Below are 18,953 nucleotides of genomic sequence, written 5' to 3' on the forward strand. Positions count from 1 at the left end.
CCGAAGAGCGATGTATGTTCTCCCTTAGCGATTCCCTGAGGATGATGTGCGCTGTGGAGGACCCAGAAGTGCGCCGGTACTATCCTCTAGGAGGATATACGAGGACACTGAATGCGCAGGAGACCAAGAGAACACCTTTAAAGAATATGGTGACGAGGCTGCGGAAGATCACAGGCAGAAAACTGATACAGACACATCCTCCATCGACTGCCTCACACAACAACCTTCGTCTTCTGCTCCTATTGACACCCTCCGTCCCACTGTAACACCCTCACTCCACCGCCCTTTTTTTGTTTCTTTAAAGTGTGTATAGTCCCTTCACCTTCAGGATGAGGTCATCTGCCCCCTGAGACCACCTACATCCAGCCAGTCCAAGTTTAACCCTCCTCCCAAGCCAACTCCTCCACCTCCTCCCACCCAACACTCCCCACGCAACGCTTCCTCCCTCGGGTCTTCTTGAAGAAAAAAGGACAGAAGATGAAGTCCAAAGGGATCGCTAAGGAAGAGGGAACGACCACAGTTCCTCCTCAAGAACCCGTTCTGTTCAACGAGAAAAATAGAAAACGCCAAAAATACCAAAAGTCTCCCATACGGTGGCTGCAAGAGAGTCTCGCCAACTGAAAAATGGAAACTGGTTCTCTGCAACAAACGCTCCGAGGAATCTCTGTCCATTTTCTTTTCGTGTAAAAAGTCTTTTACTGTGAAACCCTTTGATCAAACATACATTCATCATTCTCTCTACATAATCATACCCGCTCGTCTGTCTGGTTACAGTAGCTCAGAATATGTAAAATGTCCATATAAAACACAACCCTTACTCTTAGCTGACATAGGGACGTAAATTCAGGATCAGAGATCATGTTTCATTCTTATCCTCAAGAGGTTCGATTTAGCTCAAAGTATATCTCTTTTTCTTTCGTTCGCGTTTCAATATTTGTTTTCTTTATCTGCATCTTTTCTTGTTTCCGCCATCACATGCATTATGAAGGTCAGGAATATCCTCTTACCAGCGAAGCTCTCACTCCGAAGGCGTTTTTTTTTTTTTTTTTACTCATCTTCTCCAACCCTCTCAGAAATAACAGTTGTAAACCTATACTTATTTTGAACAACCCTGTTTTCGTCTAAATGGTTTTTGTTCCTTCCATATCCTTTTGCCAGTGGTCTCTCACGTCATTTTGTCTTCGGATATGTACCTGATGGGCGTTTCAGACACCAGCTGAGGATTGTTCGAATTCGCATATCTCATAGCCACTACCCTTGTGGTGGACATCCTGACATTTATTTCATCGTTCCTTCCTCGCAGCTCTTGCTAAATCGGCTTCCTTCCTGTCCAAGTTATTTCTCGTGTAAAAAGAACTTGCATATCTCTTTCCTTTTGCAGTAGAGCGCGTGTGTCGTACCTTTCAAATTCATGTACTTCTGCTCTTTCCCATGTCGTATGCAAATGACATTCAAAACGTGAGCGAAGAACATTGTTTTCAGCACCACTTCGCCTCGCTGCTGTCGAATACATCTCCCTTTACGCTGTGTTCCCCTCTCTAATCTACCCCCTCCTTCCTCCCCTTGCCCCACAGAGAAAAATAGATAATGTTTTGACCATTAGTTGAGCTTTCAGTCACAGATCAGATTATGTTTCTGCGCTGCATTCGTCAGGTCTGAAACAACAAACAACTCATTTCGAGTCGGTATATTACAGTATACAATAACTCCTCGGCAAAATCACTTCATATGTAAAAAATAATGTGAAGTCACTTCAAATGTGAAAAAGATAGATTTGAGCCTCCAATTTCAGAGCTCCGTTACATTACTGTACCGCACTGTACTGTGCTTTTAGTAAAGCAAGAAAAGAAAGCTGTATGGCTTCTTTTCTTTTTCCAAACGCTTCCCGTACTTGTAATCCCTTTACCTCTAGTGCCGCTGCGTCATACCTGGCTGGAATAGATCTGGAACCCACTCCCGCGGACCCAGACCGAAAGAAGAGGATTAATTCTTCGTGGTAAAAATCACGGCATTATTGCGGGGTTTTGATGGGTGAGAGAGCCTCGCCAAACCTGCAGTATTAGTTTGTGATTCGTGTGGGAAATGTTGTGCGTTAGAGCGATTTGTCGTCTCGTACCTGCCTATTTACCTGTTCCCCACTACATGGGTCTGATAACGCATTGCTGCAAGGAAAGAAACAAGAATAATTCCGTCAACGACGGGTCTGTCTCAGTGGACGGAACCAGGGCTCGTCGAGCTGCCGGGGGGAAACCATGGAAAGATGTGTGACTCCTAGATGTGGAGAGGGAGTTGTGGTTTCAGTGCATTGCACATGACAGCTAGAGAATGGCTGTGAGCGAACGCGGTCTCTCTCTTCGTCTATCCTTGGCGCTGCCGCTGTAACGCGGAAAACAGCGATCAAGTACATATAGAAATGATAAACTCATTGAACCCAGAGTGAGAAACGGTGATATGTATATTACCAGCGAAGAAACTTGGACTACTTTAAGAGCCATGAATATTTTACATGGCCAGAGTGCTGCTCAGAAAACTGCCTTCTCTTTACCACGAAACAGCCGGCCTTCCCTCGTCAGTGTTTCTTATTCTTAAAGTCTCTTACAACAACGAATAAACACGTTACTTCACTGAGAAATTGTTGACAAACTATCCTCTCTCAGTACTTCTCTCATAAGAGGAAACGTACACTCACACACTTATGCACTTAGACACTTTCTAATTCCTTGGAAGTAACTCCTGGGAACACCAGTTAATACAACGTTCACCACGACCGCTCTGTACCGCGAGAGGAAAATATAGCCGATACCTGAAATTCTGTCCGGCAGTGAACACGATCAAGAGCCACTGTTTATACTCGACGCCAGGTGTGGGCCGACCCTGCAGGTAAGAAGCTTACGGTATGGGGAGGTCGAATCGTTTGCCACAAGAAAAACATCACCATTTTTTTTTTTTTCTCTCTCTCTCTTTCTTTTCATGTTTTCGTTAATTAGGAGCGTAGGTGCGTGAGGTTCCAAATCTTCTTATAACGTAATGACCCGATGGTTGGGTCGGTACACAACCGATTTATTATGGCAGACGGTATAGCCGGGATAGAGACGTGGCCATCTTGGACGATGGTGAACATGATGGGCGAAAATGGGATGAAGAGCGAAAATAGAATGAAAAGAGAAAATGGGATGAAGAGCGAAAATGTGAGTCCAGTGAGAGGTACTCCTTTACGTCCTATGACGAAAACCTAACCTGGCCGATGGAGGCCAAACGAGTTATCCTTCTTTGGCTCCATCTTCCCCTAAATTTTAGAGGGTGATAATACGAGAGGGGAGGATTATTCCCGCCCTCTTTTAGTCGCTCGTGACGACGCGTGGGAGGGAGATATATATATATATATACATATAAAGATGGCCCTTTTCTCCTTCACATATCCCAAGGGACGACGTGGGAAACACATATGTAAGGTTAAAAAAAATCCCCGTAATTATTCTGGACCTTTAGAAATTTTCGCTCAAATTACCGAGCAAAGAAGGTAAAGGTCAAGTTAATTAAAACTTTCTGGACAGATTCAGACGAGTTGCTTCTGCATATTCTGACGGTCAGTCAACCGCTGACGAGCTTGGCTGGTTTGAGATGTGGCTCTCCTGGCTTCCGGTTTCGATATTTGCCGACCATAAAGGAAAAAAAAATATCATAACGTTTATTTTTGATAGAAGTTGGCCTTCAAAACATCAGAGTCGAAATGAATGTGAAAATGGATGTGCTCGGGACATGTTACCAGGGCAGATTCAACCACTCCTGTTAATTAACATGCCATGAGTCTCTTACTTCCTCTGCAGTAGACTACGTTTGATAAATAAATTTTCCGTGGTTGGACCTCATTATTGCTCATATATTAATTGATATATATATATATATATATATATATATATATATATATATATATATATATATATATATATATATATATATATATACTTATTTATAATTATGAAAAATTATTGCAAGAATGAAATCATCAGATAATTTTACCATTAAATGTAATGAAAATCGTAACACAGGTAACAGTAATGATGATAAATGATGAAGATAATGCTACTGCTATCATCTCTCGCCATACACTCACTCACAGGATCGAGAACTTTATGAACTGCTCTGCCAAACTGAAACTTTTCTTCCCATCATATTCAAGACTGTTCCCTGATGGCATCAGGGGAAAAAGCTTTTGAAAAAGTTGGCTACACCAGTACACATGCCACCAGAGTCGTTCAGAACTTGACCAAGCTAGTGTAGGTGCCAGTTTAACAACATACAGGTAACTAACATATTGAACCCGTTGTAATGACCCTTAAGCACGACGGTACGACCCTTGAACACTACAGGGGCGACCTTTTGACCTGGTCGGTCTGTGACGAGACATTAATCACCTTTATCGGTATTACACCAAATCGTTGCAATAATCTACACGTTAACTACCCAACTGTGCGGTGGTAGGTAAATGGCTCCGTCAGTTGAGATGTAAAAGCGTCCTTTGCCTCCTCAAACAGATTCAGATAACAGCCCCGATGTGAAACGCGGACGTAGTTGATTCAAAATAAAAATTAATCTCTCTACTCAAACAGATCAACAGATCAAGTCGTGAGTTTGATGTTACCGAATGTAATCAACTCTGTACACTGGGTGTGGAGCGGTATTGTGACGTCTGGCGTACAGTACTGACAGTACAAAGATCCTTTCATTCCCAATACATCAGAGACCAGGCCAGCCAGGGCCTCTGTCACAACCTGGGAATTTAATAGGTCCTCAACAACCAGCTGGAAAGTCATGTGTCGCTGAGCTACTTATATTTTGTATTCAGCACAACAATTGTTACGACGACCTCGTGAGCACGACAGTGATAACGACCCTTTGAGCACGACTCTACGACTTTGGTGCATGGTGCCCTCGGCTTTGACCTGACCTCTGTTATGAGGTGACTGAAGAAAATGGAGCGAGATATATGCAAGAAACAGGAAGTTAAATAAGGTTATGCTAAAGAAAGAGAGAAAAGCAGTTGATCTGCACGAATGAAGAATGATGTCGGAGTGACATCATAAAGGTATGAATGAGGGGGAAGGATGAAGGAGGGGAAAATGTTGGAGATGAAGATTGTTGGAGTGACATCGAAAGGGGACGTAATTACGAAACACAAGGATGAAGTTGGAGGTTGAGTCTTCCACCATCCAGGACTGTTGGAGCTTCCGTCTCCAAGTATCCCTCAGTGTTGGAGCCTATATCACCCAGCATCCTGCAGTGTTGGAGCCTCTGTCATCCAGCGTCCTGCAGTGTTGGAGCCTCTGTCACCCACAACATAACAACAGTTCAACATTGCTCACCATGATATTCAATTCACGATCACTTATAATATCTGTTCATCAGCCTCCCACTCATTTACCCCCCCCCCCCTTATGATATTGGATCCTGGGACATTTACCCCCTTAATGATATTGGATCGTCGATCACTAGCTATCCACCATTTCGGGAATGTCTAAGACTAAACCGACCAAGGAATGGTTATGAAATGTTTAATTTGGTCGGTTGACAGAGGGCGTTCAAGTGCAGGCGAGATGGTGGGAATGGAGGTGAAAAGGGTAAGAATAAACCCAAAGGGAAGAAAGAATAAACCTTAAAGGTCTTCCGTCTGATAGGAAAAGAAACTCGAGCGTGTTATTCCCCGTTTCCCACCATCTGATGAGAGCGCACTATGTCTTCTCCAGAGCCTCCAGTTAACGCAATCAGCTTGTTGAAGTAGCCATATTTTTGCGCCAGGACCCCCACCGTCCGGGGACTCATAAAAAGATATTGGCAGATCTAATGAATCCAGGGACTGAATATTGGATGAAATGTGTATCGCAGCTGCAGGGGCGGGCGTCCGGATTTCTGCCTTGAGAGGGACCAAGATGAAGAGGATTTTAAGGAAGACGGTCTGCTGGGGGTAAAGCAGACAGTGGTTACATTGGGTGGTGTCTGGCCATGGTGGAATACGGGTATATGTATCCACTGTTTCCTACACACGCACACACTTATCACAGTAGATATATGTTGTATGTGTCAACGGAAAAAGCAATTTCCTAAAGAGTTTCCATGTAAACAAACACAACACAGGAATGAATGTATATCTCGCAGAGGAAGTCAGGGTGCGTGTTGGTGATTGATCTCACTCGTCTGCTAAGCTCTCGGTTATCGCATGGATGGACAGGTGTAGACATCCTTTTTGTGGGCTTCATTGGCAGAAGCCATATCGTCAAGAAATTCCGATATCGGGAACGTATGATGAGGATTTTACGACACAGGACATACATACAGTGCTGGGCTGGTGACTGGAATAGTAGGGTCATGCGAAGACAGTTTCGTATATTCGGGTGTGAGTTGAGGTTATCCATAGATGTGTTATTCAGCTTGAGGCTTGCACTTACGTTATTCCTGTGTTAGCCGCTGCCGGGCTGTTTTGCTCTGTGTGGACTGAAGGACTAGCGTTGGCAGAATGGTTCTGTGTTTTGTGTTCGGTATGTGGCGAGTGTGTATATTGTGCTCACCGTCTGATTGGAGTGTGTTGCATTGTGTTTGATGCGATGATTTTACACGTTATATGTGTGGATTTTGTATTGTCTTCGCGACGGCTGTGTGTTGCAGGCAGGCATGTATCGCGGCAATTTCTTGTGGTGTGGGGGTCTAACGCTATCTTGATTTTTTCCCCCAGTGTGTTGCGTCCGCATTCTGTAAGCATTTGCTACGAGTTGGTTTAGTGTTAACTACAATGTCAAGTTTCCTGCTGTTTGAGTACTCCGTGTGTTGACGATCCATTACGCTTTGTTTGGTATGAGATATTTTTTGAGTTGGATGTTTTCCTCGTGTGTTCGTCGCGTTGTGTGTTGAGTTGTTTGGGTTGTGTTGCGTGGTTACTTTCTGTGTTCTATATGTGTGACGGTTGTCTTCGTAATGTAATGGGGTTTTGACATCTCAAGTGAAACTTTAGGGAAAGACTTTTTATATCAAAATTTCGTCACAGAATAATGTCTCGCAGTTATTTCCATAAGACATTTTTTGTACACATGCCATTTACTATAGTATTCATTTTCTTTTTTTCCTGGAATGTAGCGTTCGTAGCTTAGCAGATGAACCAAGTTAAAGACCGCCACTCACCCTCGCCAACAGTGCTGGAGATGTATATACTTATTTGTTGTAAATGTTAATTGGTGAACACCGTTATGACCTTGCTATCTCGTGGCCTTATGATCTGAGCTTCTTTTAAATAGTATTGGAACTCGCTTCGTGAAACTTCTCCTTTCCCCTAACCCTGTAGTTAAGAGGGTCCTATCCCACAAGAGGATTGAATTCAGTCTCTCACGGAACATACGGAAACCAGTTACCGCGAGGGAGCTAATCTCGTCACCGGCCAGGCTTTGTGGGGGTCCCTGTTCTCCAACGTAATGCTCACGGCTGCCACTGTGTAGGTAGGTTTACCTGTGTTGGTGAGAATGGTCCCCACGCTGGGTTTATCCCATGGTGAACGGTACTGTAGTTCTCGCTGCTGTATCGTCATAAAGTAAGGAGTTAAGGATGCTGATATATTCGATCCTCTAGAGATGCTACTGTATTCGCTTCACTGATTCTGTTGTATTCCGTAACGCTGTTGTATTCGTTTCCTGTATATTATAATACTTGATTTCCTGACGCTGTTGTACTCGCTTGCCTTAACACTGATCTGTTCCTGTCTGAAACACCATGTGATCAGGGTTGACTTATCGTTATTATGCTGTGCTGAGACAGAATGAACCCGACGTCTTTGACATGAATAGCGTAGTTCTGAGGGGTAATGTTTCCTTCACGAAAATGCTCAGCAGGGCTTGACCAGTGACATAATGAAGGTGGGGCAGTGACCTGAAAGGGTCTGGGCAGTGACCTGATGGAGGACTGGGAATAGACCTGATGAGGGTTCAGGCATTGGCCTCATAAGACTCCACTGGTTGTGACCTGAGAAAGCTCGGGCGGTGATCGGATGAAGGTCTGGCCAAGTGAAACTCTGAAAATAAATGACTTGATGAAGCTTTGGATGCGACGTGATACGGTATCACCAGTGTGAACCTTATAAGCCTTAGGTTCCTCTCCATTCATCCTCATCTTTTGTAGTAACTCCCGATCAAAAAGCAAAATGTATTGACTGGATAAATCCAGTCCTTCTCGGCAATCACGCCAGTCCTGAAGGATATGTATGTATAAAACGCCAGGCTTCTGTAGTTGCCGTGTGCAATGGGGAATGCATGAAAGAAAACGCGCCCACAACATGCACACAGATACAACCATGCATACATGTCCGGACAGAACCGTCAATCAGTGAGACAGCATGACTGCAATATCCTCTTTATGTTCCGGGTTCCCGAGACGAGAAGACGCCTCGACCAAAACCGAATTGGGATCCGATACTGAAATACAACCTTTGTGGTGTCATGTTTTACGTCGTTGTCAGACTCTGTGGTATCAGGTCCTGTGGCGTTAGAGGATCAGATCCTCTAGTGTCAGGTTATGGATTTGGTATTCATCGAGTTTCATCTGCAGCGCTGAGTTTGGTTACTGAGTCGGAGCTTTGATTTGTAGTTCACAACTGTAGTTTACGAGTGGATCACACCCCGCGGCCTACTGCAGTTCCCTCCACAGTCGTTCCCTCCAACTGTTCCCTCCAGACTCGTGCTCTCCTAATATTCCCTTCACACTTGCGCCATCCTACTGTCCCCTCCCACACCCGTGCCCTCCAACTATTCCCTCCGAACCAGCGCCCCTCGACTACGCATCTGAACACATTCATCCAGTAGAATCATTATGACCAAAACCCACCTCAAAAAAAGAAAGGATGTTTTATCTTGTGAATATAGAATACGTGACGAGTCTTGCTCTCCCTCCAGCAGCATAGAATGAACCCGGGAAAGAAGAACGCTGCTTGCTAATTCCACACGCTCGCCAGCCCCTCCAGACGTCACAGTTTTTAGAGCTGTCTTTTATCTTTTTTTCCCTTTCGTCTCTGTGAACACCTTCGAGCCACAGTGGGTTACAGATATTGATGTATATAACCTGTGCTCGACTGTGTTACGCTTGGTTCATCAAGGGGATGATAGACTGAGGGATTATCTATGTTTCTGTCCCGTTGCTCGATCATTACGAACGCTTTTGCCATGACCTTATGTGAACATCCGGCCAGACGCCCTTCAGGTGTGGCTTATCTATTACATATCAGACACAGACGCTGAGGGTACGTACCAGTCCGTCTTCGCCGGAAAAAAAAAAAAAGAAAAGAGATATACGATGTGTTATCTGAAATGCCCAACCTAAGCTTGACGAATCCAGTAAGCTGACCAGTTCTAAAACGTGACGGAATCTCTTCATACTAAAGGTTAAAGGGATGTCTGTCAAACATAAAGTATTTCTCCTCGCAGTTCTGAAGACACAGTACACAGTCGACGAGGTTTGATTCCATAACTGAGTGTTCACAGGTGTTGTTGCCCTTTCTAAACAGGATCTTGAGCAGAGAGGAAGACTTGAAACTGTCACCACGTATTTATCATTTAGTTTCCTTCATCTTGGTGTTTGTTAAGAGGCAGTTTATTACCGTTAACAATAAACAGTTTATTACCGTTAGCAATAAATTTCCTCACATTTCCAAAGATAAGAATATTTTACACGGAGCACTGACTTTACAATTAACCTTTTGATTTGCTTGTGATATTCCAATTTCACTTCCCCTCACAACCTGCCAACGAGTGTCAGAATTGTGTGTGGGGGGAAATAAATGCCTCGCGGTCCACAGACTGGTTGGTGTACTGGATGTAGTACATCATGAGTACTCTCAACCGTATTGTTCCCGTATACGAAGGAGGTTAAGCATCGCTCAGGCCCCTGTACAACCCTCTAACCTTATGTATCACCAGGATTTATAACTTGTCGTTCCTTTAGGAAAAGAAAAAAAAAATGTTCGTGAGAGAAATCCAGCCAAATCACAAATTTCCTTTAGGAAAGAAAGTTTTTGGCTCCAGCCGAAGGCACTGTGACTCTAATGGATATTTAGAAATATATTCTGTAGTTTATTTCACTCTCTGAGCTTAGTAAAGTTCTTTTCTTGATGGAATTACACGAGAGAAATTTAATTGATTAAGAGATTTTCGAACGCGCGAAACCAGCGGGACATCCACTGCCACACCGTAAACGAAAGGTGACCCATTCTTGTCCCAGCTCATTAAGGACCAAGATTGAGCTTATGATATCTTTCCTTTGTTTTACAATATTCATTTCTTTCCACTCTTGCGATGGACTTAAAGTGGGTTATACCTCCCAGGAACCACTAAAGGATATCATTTTAGTGAAGGGGTCCCTGAATGAAGAAAGTGAAGTGATTCTGTTTCATGTCCCGTGTTACGTGCCTGTGCGATGCCTGGGCCATGTCTGTTCTCCATTTGTACCAGAAGAGAGAAATAGACAAACGATGTAATCCATCAGGCAGAAGAGGAGAAAAATATTTAGTCAGAGGGGGGAAAAAAAAAGGTATATTTCGACGACCATCTGAATGACTTTCTCCCACCCTTACTCCACCTCCCGTTTTCTTAGATTCACTTCATTAAGGAAAGACACGTCATGACTGGAAGAAAAAAAGGGGGGTGGGGGCGGAAGGGGTGTTGGGGAATTGAAGTCAGAGTTTGTTAAACTCTTCCAGATCTCATGGGAAGAGACGACGCGCATGGCTTTGCAAATTTCCTTCATGCTTGCATAACATTCCTACGGGGCTGAAGGGGACGACTTGCTCTTTCGCCCCTGCTTCACCTGATGAGTCGGGAAGGCCGCGGTCACTATTGGCTGCCCCGGAGGACGACAAAGGTGGGAGCAGCAGCCTGAAAGGCGGTGCTGAGGCCCTGTACCACTTAGTGTGATGGGGGAGGACGGGTGTGTTCGTTTCTACCAGGAGCAGCTCCGTATGGATTAAGATACCACCTCAAAGGTAGACTAAGTGGTTACTTCGTCTTATTCCGTAAGTCCCTCACTGCGCGGGAACGCGAACCCCTCGAGAACTACGTTGATCTCGGTGAAGATAAACATTTGGTTGGGGGGGGGGGGGGGGGGGGGGGGAAAGAGGGCATAGGGGACATATACAAGAGTACTATTGATTTTTTGTTACATCCTCCAACACCCATGATATTATCTCCAGGTTATATATATATATATATATATATATATATATATATATATATACACTGAGGGTTCTAGGAAACAGAGTAAAGGTAAAGCTGAAGAAAAAGAGATTTCTTTGGGAATAGGATTTCCTCTCGATAGCAAGAGTGACAGCTTAGATTCGTACCTGGTCTCCAAGTTTGCACGTCCGTGAGACAAAACTTTTCCAGATGGTCTCCGGTATTCCCGGTTTGCGACACAACATGTGTCGAGCCTGGAATACGTAAACAAGAAGGAAAGCTCAGTACATGGCCTTCCAGCCCGCAAGAATTATCAGAGAAAAGAAATGATCATTTTCTTCTCAATTTTTTTTAGGAAATGGTACCATAGCGTTAGCTATGAAACACACACGTATGGACATGTACATATGCATGGGGCCATGATTTTAGCTATAAACCATTCACATATGGACACAGGTATAGAAATGGAGCCACAGTGTTAGCTATAGACCAGCACAAACGTTTGAAAACAGAAATGGAAAGATGAAGCATAGTGTTACCTACGTACAAAAATACGTAAGAGAGTTACGTAAGTGGGAATGAGAGGCCATAGTGTTAGGTACAAACCACAGCGTTAATACAAACATTTCCTATAACCTTATCATTGTTTAGGTTGATGAAATAGCTTATTTTCTGGAGTTTTTCTTTTTTCTAGCCTATCTTCTGGAGTTTGTCATAAAGAAACGCTGATTTCCTAATGCCGTGCTCAAATTGTGAATTCTTATAGAATTAAAACTTCTACAAAACGCATTACTTTTTCCCAATGTGTTCAGTCGATGAGATGTTTTTAGAGTCGACTTCCCGCATAACATCACATAAGAATCCTTGACAAAAGACGGAATATCGCCGATGATGCCATTAGGGTTAGGCGCGCGGAGAGAGTGGTACTCGAGTGGGCAGTTGTACGAGCGTAGGGAGTGGTACTCGAGTGGACGGACAGTGAGGCGATTTCAAAAACCCCCAGGCGCAGACGATGGTCCTGATAACCTCTCATTGCAAAAAAGAAGAAAAGGGTTGCGAAATCCTCTCGCGAAACTAACGTCGTACATTTTGTAAGTGCGACAGGAGACGCACAACTTGTGGACACTCTTATAACCAAACAGTTTTCAAGTTTAGAGTAAAAATAGAAGGTAAAAAAAAAAAGACTAACGAAAAAGGCTCACACAGATGGTCGCTGGAGACTTATTGTCCTGGAGGGGAAGTAGCAAAAAAGAACACAGCCTTCCTGAGGCTTTTCATAAGACCAGGAGAATGAGGAAGACATTCCCTTTGTGACGTCATTTAGATAGAGTTAGGCAAAGGAAAATAAATCTGGCGTCCTTTCCCGGCGGCACTGTATTTAGCTTGAGGGATCTAGCTGCCAGATATACGACACAACTTAGTGTGAGAAAGCAAGAAAAAAGAGATAATGCTTTCCAAAGATGACTGCCATGACGTTTGAGGAGGAGATTGATGGCCCGTGGTAAGAAAATCAAGCAATGAACCGCATGATACATGTTGCTTGCAATTATACCACTCGGAAAGCATACCCGAGGAAGAAACCACACATTGGGTTACTGAGGATGATGTACACACACACACACATCCATAACACCTCACGTCCCTTTCCCCAAAGAACGACTCTGCAGCGCTCAGAAAATCAGCCACGTCCACCAGGTGGAACCAAGGGACATAAGGCGTGGCAGGGTTTTGTGCATGCTTATCTTTGTGAGGTGAGCGTAGGGCACCCGAGATGTAGATGCTAAAGTGCCTTCATTGTGGATGTTGCATCTTAAGTGTGATAACGCTGAATCGGCGCTTGTGATGTTGCAGTGACGGGTTGTGTCCAGAATGTGGAGGCAACATCAGGTCATGGACGACATACACATTCATTCTTGTGTTTGTCCACTGGGTGGAGACCAGGCTGAATCGATACGAAAGTCGTACATGCTCTTGGCCAAGTTATTTTCATTCCTGCCTCTATTTCACGGTGATAGACACCAAAACATATTGGACGGCCAATATCTGTGATCCATCCGGCGGAAAGCAAACAGGTCGTGGAAAGTGTCGTATCTCTGGAACCATTCCAGCAGCCCTGGAACGCCTGCGCGTCACACTCCCAAGATGCACGTCACGCACATCCCCGAAGATACCAATCACAAATATTGATAACACCTGTGGCGTGTCCTTGAATTTCTGTGGCTTATTGCCTGATAGATTTTTCCCACGAAACGATAGACACCGCAGATGAGGATAAACCATCGTGGCCAGGAGAAAGTATTCCATAACGCAGTCCAGCAGGAAGATTGGTGAAGTGGCTTAATGCCCTGATGGTCTCCTCCAGCTGATGAGATGGTCGTTCTTTATCTAAGAGGTCCTCAGTTGTGTTCCCTGGAGGGCTTGCGGTAGATGGGGTAGCTGTATGTGGATGAGAAGCAGTTAGTACCTAACCCGAAGTATTTAGTTGATGTTATAGAGATCAGTTTATCATTGTTCGCCTTTCGCACCATAAGAAAAGGCGGTTACTGAGCCTTCGAGGTGGGGAGGGATAATCTTTGGGCCCTTCTTCACGTCCTTATTTTTAGAAAGTGATAGTACAGGAGGGGAAGGTATCCAGCCCACCTCTTCCCTCCCTCTTTTCGTAGTCGCCTTCTACAACACGCAAGAGATACGTGGGTCGTATTCTTGATCTCCCATCCCAAGGGATAATTTCTTTTTTTTTTTTTTAATAATCACCATTTCAATTGCACACCTGGATTTCAAAATGTTTGAAAATCTGTCAGGACGAATTTTCGGCGTTGACAGTACATGAGCACGACACACACACACACACACACACACACACACACACACACACACACACACACACACACACACATCATCTGTAATACTGACAGTAACACTGCTCGTGTGTACCCTGCTTAAGGTCCAGAACGAGCAGGAGTATTCCAGTTGTACTAAGGTCCATAGCGAGCAGCGACAGCGGTTCTGGGAACACGCCTGACGCGGCGAAAGCAGAGCAGAGCAGTCGTTGTCCATTGCGGCTGAGGTCATTTTGGAGCAACTGGTTTAAGTGATAATACTGTTGGTTTGTCAACCGTCTCTCTCTCTCTCTCTCTCTCTCTCTCTCTCTCTCTCTCTCTCTCTCTCTCTCTCTCTCTCTCTCTCTCTCTCTCTCTCTCTCTCTCTCTCTCTCTCTCTCTCTCTCTCTCTCTCTCGTTTATCCTATCAGCCAGGGAGACAGCACGATACTCTCTACCTATTCCTGTGTTTATACTCGTTCTGTAATTATAATTATCCTCATCTGAGCCAACCACTCTCGTCATTATGGACCAGACATTTTCTCGTCAATTACTGGACGAGAAGCGACGCATGTCTTGATTAGCCCGTGAGAGGTGTCCTCTGTGAATCTTGCAGATATTCACGACTCTGGCTGGGTAAACAGCTTCTTCAGTCTGCAGAAAACTGCCTGGGAAATGTTCGTCTGAAAGGGACTTACACCGAGGAAACTTTACAGGCGTTGGCACGACGCGGAGGAAAGTTAGGTTCGAGAAGGGAATAATGATTAGTAGCCTCTGAGCGTATGTGGAGGTGGGGGGTGCTGAGGCTCTCCCCGAGTGAGCTTAATCCCCTCTGCATCCAACACCATCCACACACTCCCCTCTCTATCCTCCCCGTCCTCACTGCACTCCCTCACCCTCGCCATTCCTGTCTGTCCTCATGCGATTATCCACCTTCTATCCCCACAGCCATCGTCCCTCACACCCTCACACTACCCTTCACAACTCTCCTCTTCTCCCAATATTTCCTCTAACGTTCGTGTAAGCCTTCCTCACACGCTCTCACTTCTCCTCTCTCCCTTCCATTCTTTCCCTCCCCCTTTCCTTCGGGAAGCACTACTCTGAGGTTGTAACCGACATCCCAAAGAAACTTGCCTCCCCCACGGCTCATCCAGAAAGTTATGAGCTCTGTTGGTGACAGGTCCCATTTCTCACGCTAATCCTTATCTGTTTCATCTGTTTCGGCTCTTTTTTTTTTTCTTTTCTTTTCCCTCTCCTGATGTTCGTGCCTCCATGTCTTCGTGATTTGTTTCAGCATGATGATGAAACTTATTTGCCACGTGAAACGTTTCTTATGATTTGACGAGCTGGCGTTTTTTTTTTTTTTTCTTTTTCGATAAAACGTTCAGGCTGGGTCTTGGTGTCATTTTTTGCCACACTTCTGGCCATCCGAATAGTGACGGTTGTGCGTTAGTATCACAGTGTAGGATAATGGCTGCTCGACACAACACGGAGATAAAAGATAAGATACGGTTCTGGAAAGTTGGTTGAAGACAACAGAAAATAATCTAGATTAATCTACATCATTTCAGTCAGTGAATTGTGGTTTCACTTCACAGAAGTTCCACCGTTACACTTGATCTTTCTTTTTCTCTTTTGCAACCTAAGCCTTTCCCTTGGTTAATTCCCTGACCTTTTGTGAAAGAAAAGCCAAGATTATGTCTTACATGAATTACATGAAGCTAACCTAACTGTGGTCATGATAGGTCTTGAATTACACGTCTCATTTAGATTTCCTTCCTTGATGGAGCTGCAGGATGAACCAGTATATATATATATATATATATATATATATATATATATATATATATATATATATATATATATATATATATATATATGTATGTATCCCAAGACCCAGTTTGTGAAAGGGATTCCTGGGGTTGTGTATCGAATACCATTCTTGCATCATGAAAAGAAGTAATGACGAATTTTAGGCATAGGGAGAGACGTTGTTTGACTGGTTCTATTAACCTTACAGACTGGGAGGTTTTGTGAGTCAAACCTGGAAATATCGTGCATGTTATTCCCCAGTTTCCTGGTAATACCAGAAATGTGACCCGCACAGCCAGAACATCTGGCCATGATGTGTTTACACTCGGTGTCATATTGCCAATTATTCACTTTGTGTCAATAACCAGGGTAATATAATGCTCTGCGTGTCCTCTGATTCTTTTGATCGGAGTCAGCAGTGATTTAATCCACTTTTCCCCGCGCTAATCTAATTAAATCACGTCAAATGAAGCCTCCGGTGGTGAGTGCTGGTCCGCCCGTCTCTGGGGCTGCTGTCTCTGCGTGCAACTGGTTGTGATAATTCGAGGTCTCTTATAAGTATATGGTCCGCTCCGTCCTCGTGGCTGCGGTGGTACATTAAAGAACCCTGTCAGTGTTATTGCTCCGTAACTGATTCCCAATGGATGTGAACTGTGTGCAGAAGCAATCATTGGTGCCGTCAATATGTAATATATGTAAAGCAAGGATGTTAGAGCAGCTATCTTACCCCGTCTTGCAAAACTGTGAGTGATATTCAAAGAAGACAAGAATTAATACCATGGTACAGGTACACGCAATCCTCGCGTTGGTTGTTTAAATGAACGCAGAAGTAGAGTAAAAAAAAAAAAAAAAAAAGAAAAAGATCCAATCAAATATAAAGTCGTATATTTATGCATAGGAGCATGACGGGAGCTTTGGCAGACATGGCTCGCATTGGGTGAAAGCACTAGATTGATCAGAATTTGAAACCGATCATCTTGCTTGTAAAATCCTTGTCCTTCTTTACTATATAAATATTTGGCACTCCAGCCATTATATCAGTGATGATTCAGCAACAGAGTCGAAGTCTGAGCGCCATCATCACCAGCCCCAACTGCTGAGGGGTAAAGAAAGTGGTATGTGCTTCCACAACACGAATGAATCATACAACCAACATTGACCATCTCTGGTGAGGGGTCAAGCGAGAGAGTTCTCGCCTCACAGACCACTCCTGCCCCAGCAGATGAGGCGCTTCTGAACCAAGACATCATCATCCACTTCTCCCATGAAAGCATCCACAGACTAACCACACACACACACACACACACACACATACACACACACACACACACACACACACACACACACACACACACACACACACACACACACACGAAATCAAGACGACAGAAAGAATTCCCAAACACGTCACAAGTGGATTCGAGGGAATGGAGCATTCAGACTGCCATTAGAGAGATTCGAAAAAAAAAAAGAAATCGAACCCTGACAGCCTAGAGAGAACAAGGGAGAGATATACGAGAATCTACATAAGGCAACAAATTTTGGGTACAAGAAAAAAGAACTAGAAGACTCCATTTGAAAGCGTTTCAGCAACTTGGAAACAGTGATCAAGTCTGCAGTAATACATTGGAGCGCACCAAGACCATATCAAAGAAAAATTTACGAGACCCAGAGCGAGAGGAGATGGAGTGGTAATTCGACGATCTGCCGAGGGGAAATAAATCTGCACAGAAACATTGGAAGGAAGTCTTGATGGACGGCTAGAATGTGTTCTTGATGGACGGCTAGAATGTGTTCTTGATGGACGGCTAGAATGTGTTCTACAGATTGACAGCTGTGCGCTGTGGTGAATGGCAAGTAGAGGATAAGAGTGTCGTCGGTCAAGCAGGATATGCGGTGAGCGCTACGCGCTGAGTACCCCAACCCAATGGCAAAATCTAGTCTTCAGTTGGTAAATAGACTCTCTCTCTCTCTCTCTCTCTCTCTCTCTCTCTCTCTCTCTCTCTCTCTCTCTCTCTCTCTCTCTGATACTGATAGAGTTTCATCATCTATTCTCTGTAGCCTTGAGAAAGCCAACATTTCCCCATATGACAGAGCTTAGATTCATCTTCAGTAGGAGGACTTCTAGCCTCGACAGAGCCCTAAATCCCATGACGTAGGTTCCATTACAGCCCCAGTAACATGAGTTTTGCCGGATGAACTCCTGTGTACCCCAGCCTCAAGTCATGACACGTACCAGACGCCATGAGAAAATATAGCGACAGATTTGTATAGGCAGCGGTGCCCGAGTACCGAATATATATCCCCTATATATTTAGCTACGCCCGTATAGCCCTAAGAGGCTCAGTTCGATATAGATAAAAGGTCTTAAACCCCCTTGACATAACGTCTGTATTGGCTATATTATCATGGCAAGGACCTGGTGTTGAATTTGTTGCACTGGCACATTTCTAGTTGCATTAACTGAAGATCCGAGAGAAATGCCATTAGGGTAATTAAGTGGCCAGAGCCGTGATCCCCAGCATCTTAGAAGTAGGACTGAAATCAGAATATATCCAGAGGATCCAGAGAGAAGGACGAGGTTCTTAGGAGCCATGGCGGAACCCAAGGCGAGTGAGTCCTCTGACCTTCTGACTAGGTCATCTTCAAGAGCCTTGGACCTCAGGTCCGACCAGAATCCTTGAAGGACCCGATGCTCACTGTGGTCATGAAGGATCCCAGCATCGTCCTCCCTACCCTGACAGATCCTCAGGAACCACCCTATCACCCTGGCTGAGCCCCATCACCCTGGCTACACCCCATCACCCTGGTTGAGCCCCATCACCCTGGCTACACCCCATCACTCTGGCTGAGCCCCATCACCCTGGCTACACCTTATCTCCCTGGTTGAGCCTTATCACCCCTTGGCTACACCCATCTCTCTGGCCACACCCTATCACCCTGGCTGAGCCCTATCAACCTGGCCACACCCTGGCTGCACCCTATCACCCTGGCTTCCGCCGTCTCCAGCATGGCAAGCATGACCCCGGGCAAGGCACCAACACCTCGGTTATAAGACCAGGCAAAGCGACTACTTGACTATTCCACCGATGTTCTCTTTTAACAAGATCCTCCGCCCTCGCTG

Source organism: Panulirus ornatus, chromosome 38 (genome assembly GCF_036320965.1).
Source record: "Panulirus ornatus isolate Po-2019 chromosome 38, ASM3632096v1, whole genome shotgun sequence".
NCBI lineage: Eukaryota > Metazoa > Arthropoda > Malacostraca > Decapoda > Palinuridae > Panulirus > Panulirus ornatus.